This window comes from Bubalus kerabau, chromosome 4, assembly GCF_029407905.1.
Source record: "Bubalus kerabau isolate K-KA32 ecotype Philippines breed swamp buffalo chromosome 4, PCC_UOA_SB_1v2, whole genome shotgun sequence".
Classification (NCBI taxonomy): domain Eukaryota; kingdom Metazoa; phylum Chordata; class Mammalia; order Artiodactyla; family Bovidae; genus Bubalus; species Bubalus kerabau.
In genome coordinates this window covers 117,870,947-117,884,774 of record NC_073627.1, presented here as the reverse complement: position 1 = coordinate 117,884,774, position 13,828 = coordinate 117,870,947, and positions in this window count along the sequence as shown.

The following is a 13,828-nucleotide window of genomic DNA, read 5'->3' as shown; positions in this document are numbered from 1 at the left end:
TTAGGGTGGTCCCAATGCACCCAGCTTTGATTGCCCTATTTCATGCATCAAATTTGGACTGGTGATCTGCTTCACATATGGTAATACACATGTTTCAATGCTATTCTGTCAAATCATTCCACCCTCACCTTCTCCCATAGAGTTCGAAAGTCTGTTCTTTATCTGTGTCTTTTTTGCTGTCTCACATATAGGGTCATCATTATCATCTTTCTAAATTCCATATGTATGTGTTAATATACTGTTTTTCTTTCTGACTTACTTCACTCTGTATAATAGGCTCCAGTTTCATCCACCTCATTAGAACTGATTCAAATGCATTCTTTTTAATAGCTGAGTAATATTTCATTGTGTATATGTACCACAGCTTTCTTATCCATTCTGCTGATGGACATCTAGGTTGCTTCCATGTCCTAGCTATTGTAAACAGTGCTGTGATGAACATTGGGGTACATGTGTCTCTTTCAATTCTGGTTTCCTCAGTGTGTATACCTAGCAGTAGATTTCTGGGTCATATGGCAATTCTATTTCCAGTTTTTTAAGGAATCGCCACACTGTTCTCCATAGTGTCTGTACTAGTTTGCATTCCAACCAACAGTGTAAGAGGGTTCCCTCTTCTCCACACCCTCTCCAGCATTTATTGTTTGTAGACTTTTTGATAGCAGCAATTCTGAGTGGCATGAGATGGTACCTCATTGAGGTTTTGATTTTCATTTCTCTGATAATGAGTGATATTGAGCACCTTTTCATGTGTTTGTTAGCCATCTGTATGTCTTCTTTGGAAAAATGTCTGTTTAGGTCTTTTTCCCAATTTTTTATTCTGCCGTTTATTTTTCTGGTATTGAGCTGTGTGAGCTCCTTGTATACTTTTGAGATTAATTCTTTGTCAGTTGCTTCATTTGCTATTATTTTCTCCCATTCTGAAGGCTGTCTTTTCACCTTGCTTGTAGTTCCCTTCACTGTGCAAAAGCTTTTAAGATTAATTAGATCCTATTTGTTTATTTTTGCTTTTATTTCCATTACTCTGGGAGGTGGGTCATAGAGGATCCTGCTGTGATTTATGTCGGAGAGTGTTTTGCCTATGTTCTCCTCTAGGAGTTTTATAGTTTCTGGTCTTACATTTAGATCTTTAATCCATTTTGAGTTTATTTTTGTGTATGGTGTTAGAAAGTGTTCTAGTTTCATTCTTTTACAGGTGGTTGACCAGTTTTCCCAGCACCACTTGTTAAAGAGATTGTCTTTTCTCCATTGTATATTCTTGCCTCCTTTGTCAAAGATAAGGTGTCTATAGGTGCATGGATTTACCTCTGGGCTTTCTATTTTGTTCCATTGATCTATATTTCTGTCTTTGTGCCAGTATCAAACTGTCTTGATGACTGTAGCTTTGTAGTATAGTCTGAAGTCAGGCAGGTTGATTCCTCCACTAACATTCTTCTTTCTCAAGATTGCTTTGGCTATTCAAGGTTTTTTGTATTTCCATACAAACTGTGAAATTATTTGTTCTAATTCTGTGAAAAATACCATTGGTAGATTGATAGGGACTGCATTGAATGTATAGATTGCTTTGGGTAGTATACTCATTTTCACTATATTAATTCTTCCAATCCATAGACGTGGTATATTTCTCCATCTATTTCTGTCATCTTTGATTTCTTTCATCAGTGTTTTATAGTTTTCTATATATAGGTCTTTTGTTTCTTTAGGTAGATTTATTCCTAAGTATTTTATCCTTTTCGTCATAATGGTGAATGGAATTGTTTCCTTAAGTTCTCTGTTTTCTCATTTTTAGTGTATAGGAATGCAAGGGATTTCTGTGTATTCATTTTATATCCTGAAACTTTACTATATATTCATTGATTAGCTCTAGCAATTTTCTGGTGGGGTCTTCAGGGTTTTCTATATAGAGGATCATGTCATCTACAAACAGTGAAGAGTTTTACTTCTTTTCCAATCTGGATTCCTTTTATTTCTTTTTCCGCTCTGATTGCTGTGGCTAAAACTTCCAAAACTATATTGAATACCAGTGGTGAGAGTGGGCACCCTTGTCTTGTTCCTGACTTTAGGGGAAATGCTTTCAATTTTTCACCATTGAGGATAATGTTTGCTGTGGGTTTATCATATATGGCTTTTATTATGTTGAGGTATGTTCCTTCTATGCCTTTTTCCTGGAGGGTTTTTATCATAAATGGTTGTTAAATTTTGTCAAAGGCTTTCTCTGCATCTATTGAGAGAATCATATGATTTTTATCTTTCAATTTGTTAATGTGGTGTATCACATTGATTGATTTGCAGATATTGAAGAATCCTTGCATCCCTGGGATAAAGCCCATGTGGTCAAGATGTATGATCTTTCTACTATGTTGTTGAATTGTTTGCTAGAATTTTATTGAGGATTTTTGCATCTATGTTCATCACTGATACTGGCCTGTAGTTTTCTTTTTCTGTGGCATCTTTATCTGGTTTTGGTATTAGGGTGATGGTGACCTCATAGAATGAGTTTGGAAGTTTACCTTCCTCTGCAATTTTATGGAAGAGTTTGAGTAGGATAGGTGTTAGCTCATCTCTAAATTTTTTTTGTTTGTTTGTTTTGTTTTGTTTTTTAATTTTATTTTATTTTTAAACTTTACATAACTGTATTAGTTTTGCCAAATATCAAAATGAATCCGCCACAGGTATACATGTGTTCCCCATCCTGAACCCTCCTCCCTCCTCCCTCCCCATTTCATCCCTCTGGGTCGTCCCAGTGCACCAGCCCCAAGCATCCAGTATCATGCATCGAACCTGGACTGGCAACTCATTTCATACATGATATTTTACATGATTCAATGCCATTCTCCCAAATCTTCCCACCCTCTCCCTCTCCCACAGAGTCCATAAGACTGTTCTATACATCAGTGTCTCTTTTGCTGTCTCGTACACAGGGTTATTGTTACCATCTTTCTAAATTCCATATATATGCGTTAGTATACTGTACTGGTGTTTTTCTTTCTGGCTTACTTCACTCTGTATAATAGGCTCCAGTTTCATCCACCTCATTAGAACTGATTCAAATGTATTCTTTTTAATGGCTGAGTAATACTCCATTGTGTATATGTACCACTGCTTTCTTATCCATTCATCTGCTGATGGACATCTAGGTTGCTTCCATGTCCTGGCTATTATAAACAGTGCTGCGATGAACATTGGGGTACTCGTGTCTCTTTCCCTTCTGGTTTCCTCAGTGTGTATGCCCAGGAGTGGGATTGCTGGATCATAAGGCAGGTCTATTTCCAGTTTTTTAAGGAATCTCCACACTGTTCTCCATAGTGGCTGTACTAGTTTGCATTCCCACCAACAGTGTAAGAGGGTTCCCTTTTCTCCACACCCTCTCCAGCATTTATTACTTGTAGACTTTTGGATCGCAGCCATTCTGACTGGTGTGAAATGGTACCTCATTGTGGTTTTGATTTGCATTTCTCTGATAATGAGTGATGTTGAGCATCTTTTCATGTGTTTGTTAGCCATCTGGATGTCTTCTTTGGAGAAATGTCTATTTAGTTCTTTGGCCCATTTTTTGATTGGGTCATTTATTTTTCTGGAGTTGAGCTGTAGGAGTTGCTTGTATATTCTCGAGATTAGTTGTTTGTCAGTTGCTTCATTTGCTATTATCTTCTCCCATTCTGAAGGCTGTCTTTTCACCTTGCTAATAGTTTCCTTTGATGGGCAGAAGCTTTTAAGGTTAATTAGGTCCCATTTGTTTATTTTTGCTTTTATTTCCAATATTCTGGGAGGTGGGTCATAGAGGATCCTGCTGTGATGTATGTCAGAGAGTGTTTTGCCTATGTTCTCCTCTAGGAGTTTTATAGTTTCTGGTCTTACGTTGAGATCTTTAATCCATTTTGAGTTTATTTTTGTGTATGGTGTTAGAAAGTGTTCTAGTTTCATTCTTTTACAAGTGGTTGACCAGAGTTCCCAGCACCACTTGTTAAAGAGATTGTCTTTAATCCATTGTATATTCTTGCCTCCTTTGTCAAAGATGAGGTGTCCATATGTGCGTGGGTTTATCTCTGGGCTTTCTATTTTGTTCCATTGATCTATATTTCTGTCTTTGTGCCAGTACCATACTGTCTTGATAACTGTGGCTTTGTAGTAGAGCCTGAAGTCAGGTAGGTTGATTCCTCCAGTTCCATTCTTCTTTCTCAAGATCGCTTTGGCTATTCGAGGTTTTTTGTTTTTCCATACAAATTGTGAAATTATTTGTTCTAGCTCTGTGAAGAATGCTGTTGGTAGCTTGATAGGGATTGCATTGAATCTATAGATTGCTTTGGGTAGTATACTCATTTTCACTATATTGATTCTTCCAATCCAGGAACATGGTATATTTCTCCATCTATTAGTGTCCTCTTTGATTTCTTTCACCAGTGTTTTATAGTTTTCTATATATAGGTCTTTAGATTCTTTAGGTAGATATATTCCTAAGTATTTTATTTTTTCCGTTGCAATGGTGAATGGAATTGTTTCCTTAATTTCTCTTTCTGTTTTCTCATTATTAGTGTATAGGAATGCAAGGGATTTCTGTGTGTTGATTTTATATCCTGCAACTTTACTATAGTCATTGATTAGTTCTAGTAATTTTCTGGTGGAGTCTTTAGGGTTTTCTATGTAGAGGATCATGTCATCTGCAAACAGTGAGAGCTTTACTTCTTCTTTTCCAATTTGGATTCCTTTTATTTCTTTTTCTGTTCTGATTGCTGTGGCCAAAACTTCCAAAACTATGTTGAATAGTAATGGTGAAAGTGGGCACCCTTGTCTTGTTCCTGACTTTAGAGGAAATGCTTTCAATTTTTCACCATTGAGGATAATGTTTGCTGTGGGTTTGTCATATATAGCCTTGATTATGTTGAGGTATGTTCCTTCTATTCCTGCTTTCTGGAGAGTTTTTATCATAAATGGATGTTGAATTTTGTCAAAGGCTTTCTCTGCATCTATTGAGATAATCATATGGTTTTTATTTTTCAATTTGTTAATGTGGTGTATTACATTGATTGATTTGCAGATATTGAAGAATCCTTGCATCCCTGGGATAAAGCCCACTTGGTCATGGTGTATGATCTTTTTAATGTGTTGCTGGATTCTGATTGCTAGAATTTTGTTAAGGATTTTTCTATCTATGTTCATCAGTGATATTGGCCTGTAGTTTTCTTTTTTTGTGGGATCTTTGTCAGGTTTTGGTATTAGGGTGATGGTGGCCTCATAGAATGAGTTTGGAAGTTTACCATCCTCTGCAATTTTCTGGAAGAGTTTGAGCAGGATAGGTGTTAGCTCTTCTCTAAATTTTTGGTAGAATTCAGCTGTGAAGCCGTCTGGACCTGGGCTTTTGTTTGCCGGAAGATTTTTGATTACAGTTTCAATTTCCGTGCTTGTGATGGGTCTGTTAAGATTTTCTATTTCTTCCTGGTCGAGTTTTGGAAAGTTGTACTTTTCTAAGAATTTGTCCATTTCTTCCTCGTTGTCCATTTTATTGGCATATAATTGTTGATAGTAGTCTCTTATGATCCTTTGTATTTCTGTGTTGTCTGTTGTGATCTCTCCATTTTCATTTCTAATTTTATTGATTTGATTTTTCTCCCTTTGTTTCTTGATGAGTCTGGCTAATGGTTTGTCAATTTTATTTATCCTTTCAAAGAACCAGCTTTTGGTTTTGTTGATTTTTGCTATGGTCTCTTTTGTTTCTTTTGCATTTATTTCTGCTCTAATTTTTAAGATTTCTTTCCTTCTACTAACCCTGGGGTTCTTCATTTCTTCCTTTTCTAGTTGCTTTAGGTGTAGAGTTAGGTTATTTATTTGACTTTTTTCTTGTTTCTTGAGGTGTGCCTGTATTGCTATGAACTTTCCCCTTAGGACTGCTTTTACCGTGTCCCACAGGTTTTGGGTTGTTGTGTTTTCATTTTCATTCATTTCTATGCAAATTTTGATTTCTTTTTTTATTTCTTCTGTGATTTGTTGGTTATTCAGCAGCGTGTTGTTCAGCCTCCATATGTTGGATTTTTTAATAGTTTTTCTCCTGTAATTGAGGTCTAATCTTACTGCATTGTGGTCAGAAAAGATGCTTGGAATGATTTCTATTTTTTTGAATTTACCAAGGCTAGCTTTATGGCCCAGGATGTGATCTATCCTGGAGAAGGTTCCATGTGCGCTTGAGAAGAAGGTGAAATTCATTGTTTTGGGATGAAATGTCCTATAGATATCAATTAGGTCTAACTGGTCTATTGTATCGTTTAAAGTCTGTGTTTCCTTGTTAATTTTCTGTTTAGTTGATCTATCCATAGGTGTGAGTGGGGTATTAAAGTCTCCCACTATTATTGTGTTATTGTTAATTTCTTCTTTCATACTTGTTAGCATTTGTCTTACATACTGCAGTGCTCCCGTGTTGGGTGCATATATATTTAAAATTGTTATATCTTCTTCTTGGATTGATCCTTTGACCATTATGTAGTGACCATCTTTGTCTCTTTTCACAGTCTTTGTTTTAAAGTCTATTTTATCTGATATGAGTATTGCTACTCCTGCTTTCTTTTGGTCCCTATTTGCATGGAAAATCTTTTTCCAGCCCTTCACTTTCAGTCTGTATGTGTCCCCTGTTTTGAGGTGGGTCTCTTGTAGACAACATATGTAGGGGTCTTGTTTTTGTATTCATTCAGCCAGTCTTTGTCTTTTGGTTGGGGCATTCAACCCATTTACGTTTAAGGTAATTACTGATAAGTATGACCCCGTTGCCATTTACTTTATTGTTTTGGGTTCGAATTTATACACAATTTTTGTGTTTCCTGTCTAGAGAATATCCTTTAGTATTTGTTGGAGAGCTGGTTTGGTGGTGCAGAATTCTCTCAGCTTTTGCTTGTCTGAAAAGCTTTTGATTTCTCCTTCATACTTGCATGAGATCCTTGCTGGGTACAATAATCTGGGCTGTAGGTTATTTTCTTTCATCATTTTAAGTATGTCTTGCCATTCCCTCCTGGCTTGAAGAGTTTCTATTGAAAGATCCTTATGGGTATTCCCTTGTGTGTTATTTGTTTTTTTTCCCTTGCTGCTTTTAATATTTGTTCTTTGTGTTTGATCTTTGTTAATTTGATTACTATGTGTCTTGGGGTGTTTCGCCTTGGGTTTATCCTGTTTGGGACTCTCTGGGTTTCTTGGACTTGGGTGATTATTTCCTTCCCCATTTTAGGGAAGTTTTCAACTATTATCTCCTCAAGTATTTTCTCATGGTCTTTCTTTTTGTCTTCTTCTTCTGGGACCCCTATGATTCGAATGTTGTAGCGTTTAATATTGTCCTGGAGGTCTCTGAGATTGTCCTCATTTCTTTTAATTCGTTTTTCTTTTATCCTCTCTGATTCATTTATTTCTACCATTCTATCTTCTAATTCACTAATCCTATCTTCTGCCTCTGTTATTCTACTATTTGTTGCCTCCAGAGTGTTTTTAATTTCACTTATTGCATTATTCATTATATATTGACTCTTTTTTATGTCTTCTAAGTCCTTGTTAAACCTTTCTTGCATCTTCTCAATCCTTGCCTCCAGGCTATTTATCTGTGATTCCATTTTAATTTCAAGATTTTGGATCAATTTCACTATCATTATTCGGAATTCTTTATCAGGTAGATTCCCTATCTCTTCCTCTTTTGTTTGGTTTGGTGGGCATTTATCCTGTTCCTTTATCTGCTGGGTATTCCTCTGTCTCTTCATCTTGTTTAAATTGCTGAGTTTGGGGTGTCCTTTCTGTATTCTGGCAGTTTGTGGAGTTCTCTTTATTGTGGCGTTTCCTCGCTGTGTGTGGGTTTGTATAGGTGGCTTGTCAAGGTTTCCTGGTTAGGGAAGCTTGTGTCGATGTTCTGGTGGATGGAGCTGTATTTCTTCTCTCTCCTTTCGAAGAGTTGGGCTGCTTTTCTGGGTGCCTGATGTCCTCTGCCGGCATTCAGAAGTTGTTTTGTGGAATTTACTCGATGTTTAAATGCTCTTTTGATGAATTTGTGGGGAAGAAAGTGTTCTCCCCGTCCTACTCCTCCGCCATCTTGGCTCCTCCCCCTCATCTCTAAATTTTTGATCGAATTCACCTGTGAAGCCATTTGGTCCTGGGCTTTTGTTTATTGGAAGATTTTTGATTACAGTTTCAATTTCCATGCTTGTGATGGGTCTGTTGAGATTTTCTATTTCTTCCTGGTTCAGTTTTGGAAGGTTATACTTTTCTAAAAATTCGTCCATTTTTTCCAAATTGTCCGTTTTATTGTCATATAGGTGCTGATAGTAGTCTCTTATGCTCCTTTGCATTTCTGTGCTGTCTGTTGTGGTTTCTCCATTTTCATTTCTAACTTTGTTGATTTGATTCTTCTCCCTTTTTTTCTTCATGAGTCTGGCTAATGGTTTGTCTATTTTATTTATCTTCTCAAAGAACCAGCTTTTAGTTTTGTTGATTTTTTTCTATAGTCTCCTTTCTTTTTCATTTATTTCTGACCTAATTTTTATTATTTCTTTCCTTCTACTAACCTGGGGTTCTTAATTTCTTCTTTTTCTAGTTGCTTTAGATGTAAAGTTAGGTTATTTATTTGATTTTTCTCTTGTTTCTTGAGGTAAGCTTGCATTGCTGTGAACCTTCCCTTTAGCACTGCTTTTACTGAATCCCGTAGGTTTTGGGTTGTCGTTTTTTCATTTTCATTTGTTTCTATGCATATTCTGATTTCTTTTTTGATTTCTTCTGTGATTTGTTGGTTACTCAAAAGCATGTTGTTTAGCCTCCATATGTTTCTATTTTTAATAGTTTTTTTCCCTGTAGTTGACATCTAATCTTACTGCATTGTGATCAGAAAAGAAGCTTGAAATGATTTAAATTTTTTTGAATTTACCAAGACTAGATTTATGATCCAGGATGTGATATATCCTGGAGAATGTTGTGTGTGCACTTGAGAAAAAGGTGAAATTCATTGTTTTGGGGTGAAATATCCTATAGATATCAATTAGCTCTAATTGGTCTACTGTGTCATTTGAAGTTTGTATTTCCTTACTAATTTTCTGTTTGGTTGATCTATCCATAGGTGTGAGTAGGGTATTAAAGTCTCTCACTATTATTGTGTTACATTAATTTCCCCTTTCGTACTTGTTAGCATTTGCCTTACATATTGCAGTGCTCCTATGTTGGGTGCATATATAATTATAATTGTTATATCTTCTTCTTGGATTGATCCTTTGATCATTATATAGTGTCCTTTGTCTCTTTCACAATCTTTATTTCAAAGTCTATATTATCTGATATGAGTATTGCTACTCCTACTTTCTTTTGATCTCCATTTGAATGAAATATCTTTTTCCAGGCCTTCGCTTTCAGTCTGTATATGTCCCTTGGTTTGAGGTGGGTCTCTTGTAGACAGCATATATAGGGGTCTTGTTTTTTATTCCATTCAGCCAGTCTTTGTCTTTTGGTTGGGGCATTCAACCCATTTACATTTAAGGTAATTATTGATAAGTATGATCCCATTCATAGTGATGCTTCCTAAGGCCCACTTGACTTCACATTCCAGGATGTCTGGCTCTGGATGAGTGATCACACCATCGTGATTATCTTGGTCGTGAAGATCTTTTTTGTACAGTTCTTCTGTGTATTCCTGCCACCTCTTCTTAATATCTTCTGCTTCTGTTAGGTCCTTACCATTTCTGTCCTTTATCGAGCCCATCTTTGCATGAAATGTTCCCTTGGTATCTCTAATTTGCTTAAAGAGATCACTAGTCTTTCCCATTCTGTTGTTTTCCTCTATTTCTTTGCATTGATTTTGGCTTTCTTATCTCTTCTTGCTATTCTTTGGAACTCTGCATACAGATGCTTATATCTTTCCTTTTCTCCTTTGCTTTTCACTTCTCTTCTTTTCACAGCTCTTTGTAAGGCCTCCTCAGACAGCCATTTTGCTTTTTTGCATTTCTTTTCCATGGGGATGGTCTTGATCCCTGTCTCCTGTACAATGTCATGAACCTCATTCCATAGTTCATCAGGCACTCTATCTAGCAGATCTAGTCCCTTAAATCTATTTCTCACTTCCACTGTATAATCATAAGGGATTTGATTTAGGTCATACCTGAATGGTCTAGTGGTTTTCCCTACTTTCTTCAATTTAAGTCTGAATTTGGCAATAAGGAGTTCATGATCTGAGCCACAGTCAGCTCTTGGTCTTGTTTTTGTTGACTGTATAGAGCTTCTCCATCTTTGGCTGCAAAGAATATAATCAATCTGATCTCGGTGTTGACCATCTGGTGATGTCCATGTGTAGAGTCTTCTCTTGTGTTGTTGGAAGAGGGTGTTTGCTATGACCAGTGCATTTTCTTGGCAAAACTCTATTAGTCTTTGCCCTGCTTCATTCCGTATTCCAAGGCCAAATTTGCCTGTTACTCCAGGTGTTTCTTGACTTCCTACTTTTGCATTCCAGTCCCCTATAATGAAAAGGACATCTTTTTTGGGTGTTAGTTCTAAAAGGTCTTATAGGTCTTCATAGAACCATTCAACTTCAGCTTCTTCAATGTTACTGGTTGGGGCATAGACTTAGATTACTGTGATACTGAATGGTTTGCCTTGGAAATGAACAGAGATCATTCTGTCATTTTTGAGATTGCATCCAAGTACTGCATTTAAAGACTCTTTCGTTGACCATGATGGCTACTCCATTTCTTCTGAGGGATTCCTGCCCGCAGTAGTAGATATAATGGTCATCTGAGTTAAATTCACCCATTCCAGTCCATATTAGTTTGCTAATTCCTAGAATGTCAACGTTCACTCTTGCCATCTCCTGTTTGACCACTTCTAATTTGCCTTGATTCATGGACTTGACATTCCAGGTTCCTATGCAATATCACTCTTTACAGCATCAGTCCTTGCTTCTATCACCAGTCACATCCACAACTGGATATTGTTTTTGGTTTGGCTCCATCCCTTCATTCTTTCTGGAGCTATTTCCCCACTGATCTCCAGTAGCATATTGGGCACTTACATGGTCAAGGCTATGGTTTTTCCAGTGGTCATGTATGGATGTCAGAGTTGGACTGTGAAGAAAGCTGAGTGCCGAAGAATTGATGCTTTTGAACTGTGGTGTTGGAGAAGACTCTTGAGAGTCCCTTGGACTGCAAGGAGATCCAACCAGTCCATTCTGAAGGAGATCAGCCCTGGGATTTCTTTGGAAGGAATGATGATAAAGCTGAAACTCCTGTACTTTGGCCACCTCATGCAAAGAGTTGACTCATTGGAAAAGACCCTGATGCTGGGAGGGATTGGGGGCAGGAGGAGAAGGGGACGACAGAGGATGAGATGGCTGGATGGCATCACTGCCTCGATGGACATGAGTTTGAGTGAACTCCAGGAGCTGGTGATGGACAGGAAGGCCTGGCATGCTGCGATTCATGGGGTCGCAAAGAAGACACGACTGAGTGACTGAACTGAACTGACTGATGATCCCATTGCCATTTACTTTGTTGTTTTGGGTTCGAGTTTATAAACCTTTTCTGTGTTTCCTGTCTAGAGAAGATCCTTTAGGCATTTGTTGAAGAGCTGGTTTGGTGGTGCTGAATTCTCTCAGCTTTTGCTTGTCTGTAAAGCTTTTGATTTTTCCTTCCTTATTTGAATGAGATCCTTGCTGGGAGAGTAATCTAGGTTATAGGTTTTTCTCTTTCATCACTTTAAGTATGTCCTGCCATTCCCTTCTAGCCTGAAGAATTTCTTTTGAAAGATCAGCTGTTATCCTTCTGGGGATTCGCTTGTGTGTTATTTTATTGCTTTTCCCTTGCTGCTTTTAATATTTGCTCTTTGTGTTTGATCTTCATTAATTTGATTATTTTTTTTATTTTATTTTATTTTTAAACTTTACATAACTGTATTAGTTTTGCCAAATATCAAAATGAATCCGCCACATGTATACATGTGTTATGTGTCTTGCCATTTTAGAAAAGTCAGAGGAACCAGAGATCAAATTGCCAACATCTGCTGGATCATTGAAAAAGCAAGAGAGTTCCAGAAAAACATCGATTTCTGTTTATTGACTATGCCAAAGCCTTTGACTGTGTGGATCACAATCAACTGTGGAAAATTCTGAAAGAGATGGGAATACCAGACCACCTGATCTGCCTCTTGAGAAACCTATATGCAGGTCAGGAAGTAACAGTTAAAACTGGACATGGAACAACAGACTGGTTCCAAATAGGAAAAGGAGTACGTCAAGGCTGTATATTGTCACCCTGCTTATTTAACTTCTATGCAGAGTACATCATGAGAAACCCTGGGCTGGAAGAAGCACAAACTGGAATCAAGATTGCCGGGAGAAATATCAATAACCTCAGATATGCAGATGACACCACCCTTATGGCAGAAAGTGAAGAGGAACTAAAAAGCCTCTTGATGAAAGTGAAAGAGGAGAGTGAAAAAGTTGGCTTAAAGCTCAACATTCAGAAAACGAAGATCATGGCATCTGGTCCCAACACTTCATGGGAAATAGATGGGGTAGCAGTGGAAACAGTGTCAGACTTTATTTTTCGGGGCTCCAAAATCACTGCAGATGGTGACTGCAGCCATGAAATTAAAAGACACTTACCCCTTGGAAGGAAAGTTATGACCAACCTAGACAGCATATTCAAAAGCAGAGACATTACTTTGCCAACAAAGGTCCGTCTAGTCAAGGCTATGGTTTTTCCAGTGGTCATGTATGGATGTGAGAGTTGGACTGTGAAGAAAGCTGAGTGCCGAAGAATTGATGCTTTTGAACTGTGGTGCTGGAGAAGACTCTTGAGAGTCCCTTGGACTGCAAGGAGATCCAACCAGTCCATTCTAAAGGAGATCAGCCCTGGGATTTCTTTGGAAGGAATGATGCTAAAGCTGAAACTCCAGTATTTGGGCCACCTCATGCGAAGAGTTGACTTATTGGAAAAGACTCTGATGCTTGGAGGGATTGGGGGCAGAAGGAGAAGGGGACAACAGAGGATGAGATGGCTGGATGGCATCACCGCCTCGATGGACATGAGTTTGAGTGAACTCCAGGAGTTGGTGATTGCTGCAATTCATGGGGTCACAAAGAGTTGGACATGACTGAGCAACTGCACTGCACTGAACTTGGGTGTTTTGCCTTGGGTTTATCCTGCTTGGGACTCTCTGGGTTTCTTGGACTTGGGTGGCTATTTCCTTCCCCATTTTAGGAAGGTTTTAAACTAGTATTTCCTCAAGTATTTTTTCATGCCCTTTCTTTTTGTCTTCTTCTTCTGGGACTCCTATGATTCAAATGTTGGGGCATTTAATATTGTTGCAGAGGTCTCTGAGGTTGTCCTCGTTTAATTATTTTTTCTTTTTTCCTCTCTGCTTCATTTATTTCCACCATTCTATCTTCCACCTCACTTATCCTATCTTCTGCCTCAGTTATTCTACTGTTGGTTCCTTCCAGAGTGCTTTTGACCTCAGTTATTGCATCATTCATTATTAATTGACTCTATTTTATTTCTCTAGATCCTTGTTAAACATTTCTTGCATCTTCTCAATCCTTGTCTCTAGTCTATTTTTCTGTAACTCCATTTTGTTTTCCAGATTTTGGATTATCTTTAGTATCATTATTCTGAATTCTTTTTCAGGGAGACTCCCTATTTCCTCCTTTTTTTTTTTGTTTGGTGGGCATTTATCATGCTCCTTTACCTGATGAATATTTCTCTGCCTTTTCATTTTGTTTAGATTGCTGTGTTTGGGGTGGACTTTCTGTAGGCTGGAAGTTTGTGGTTCCTCTTTATCATGGAGCTTGCTCCCTGTGGATGGGGTTGGACTAGTGGCTTGTCAAGATTTCCTG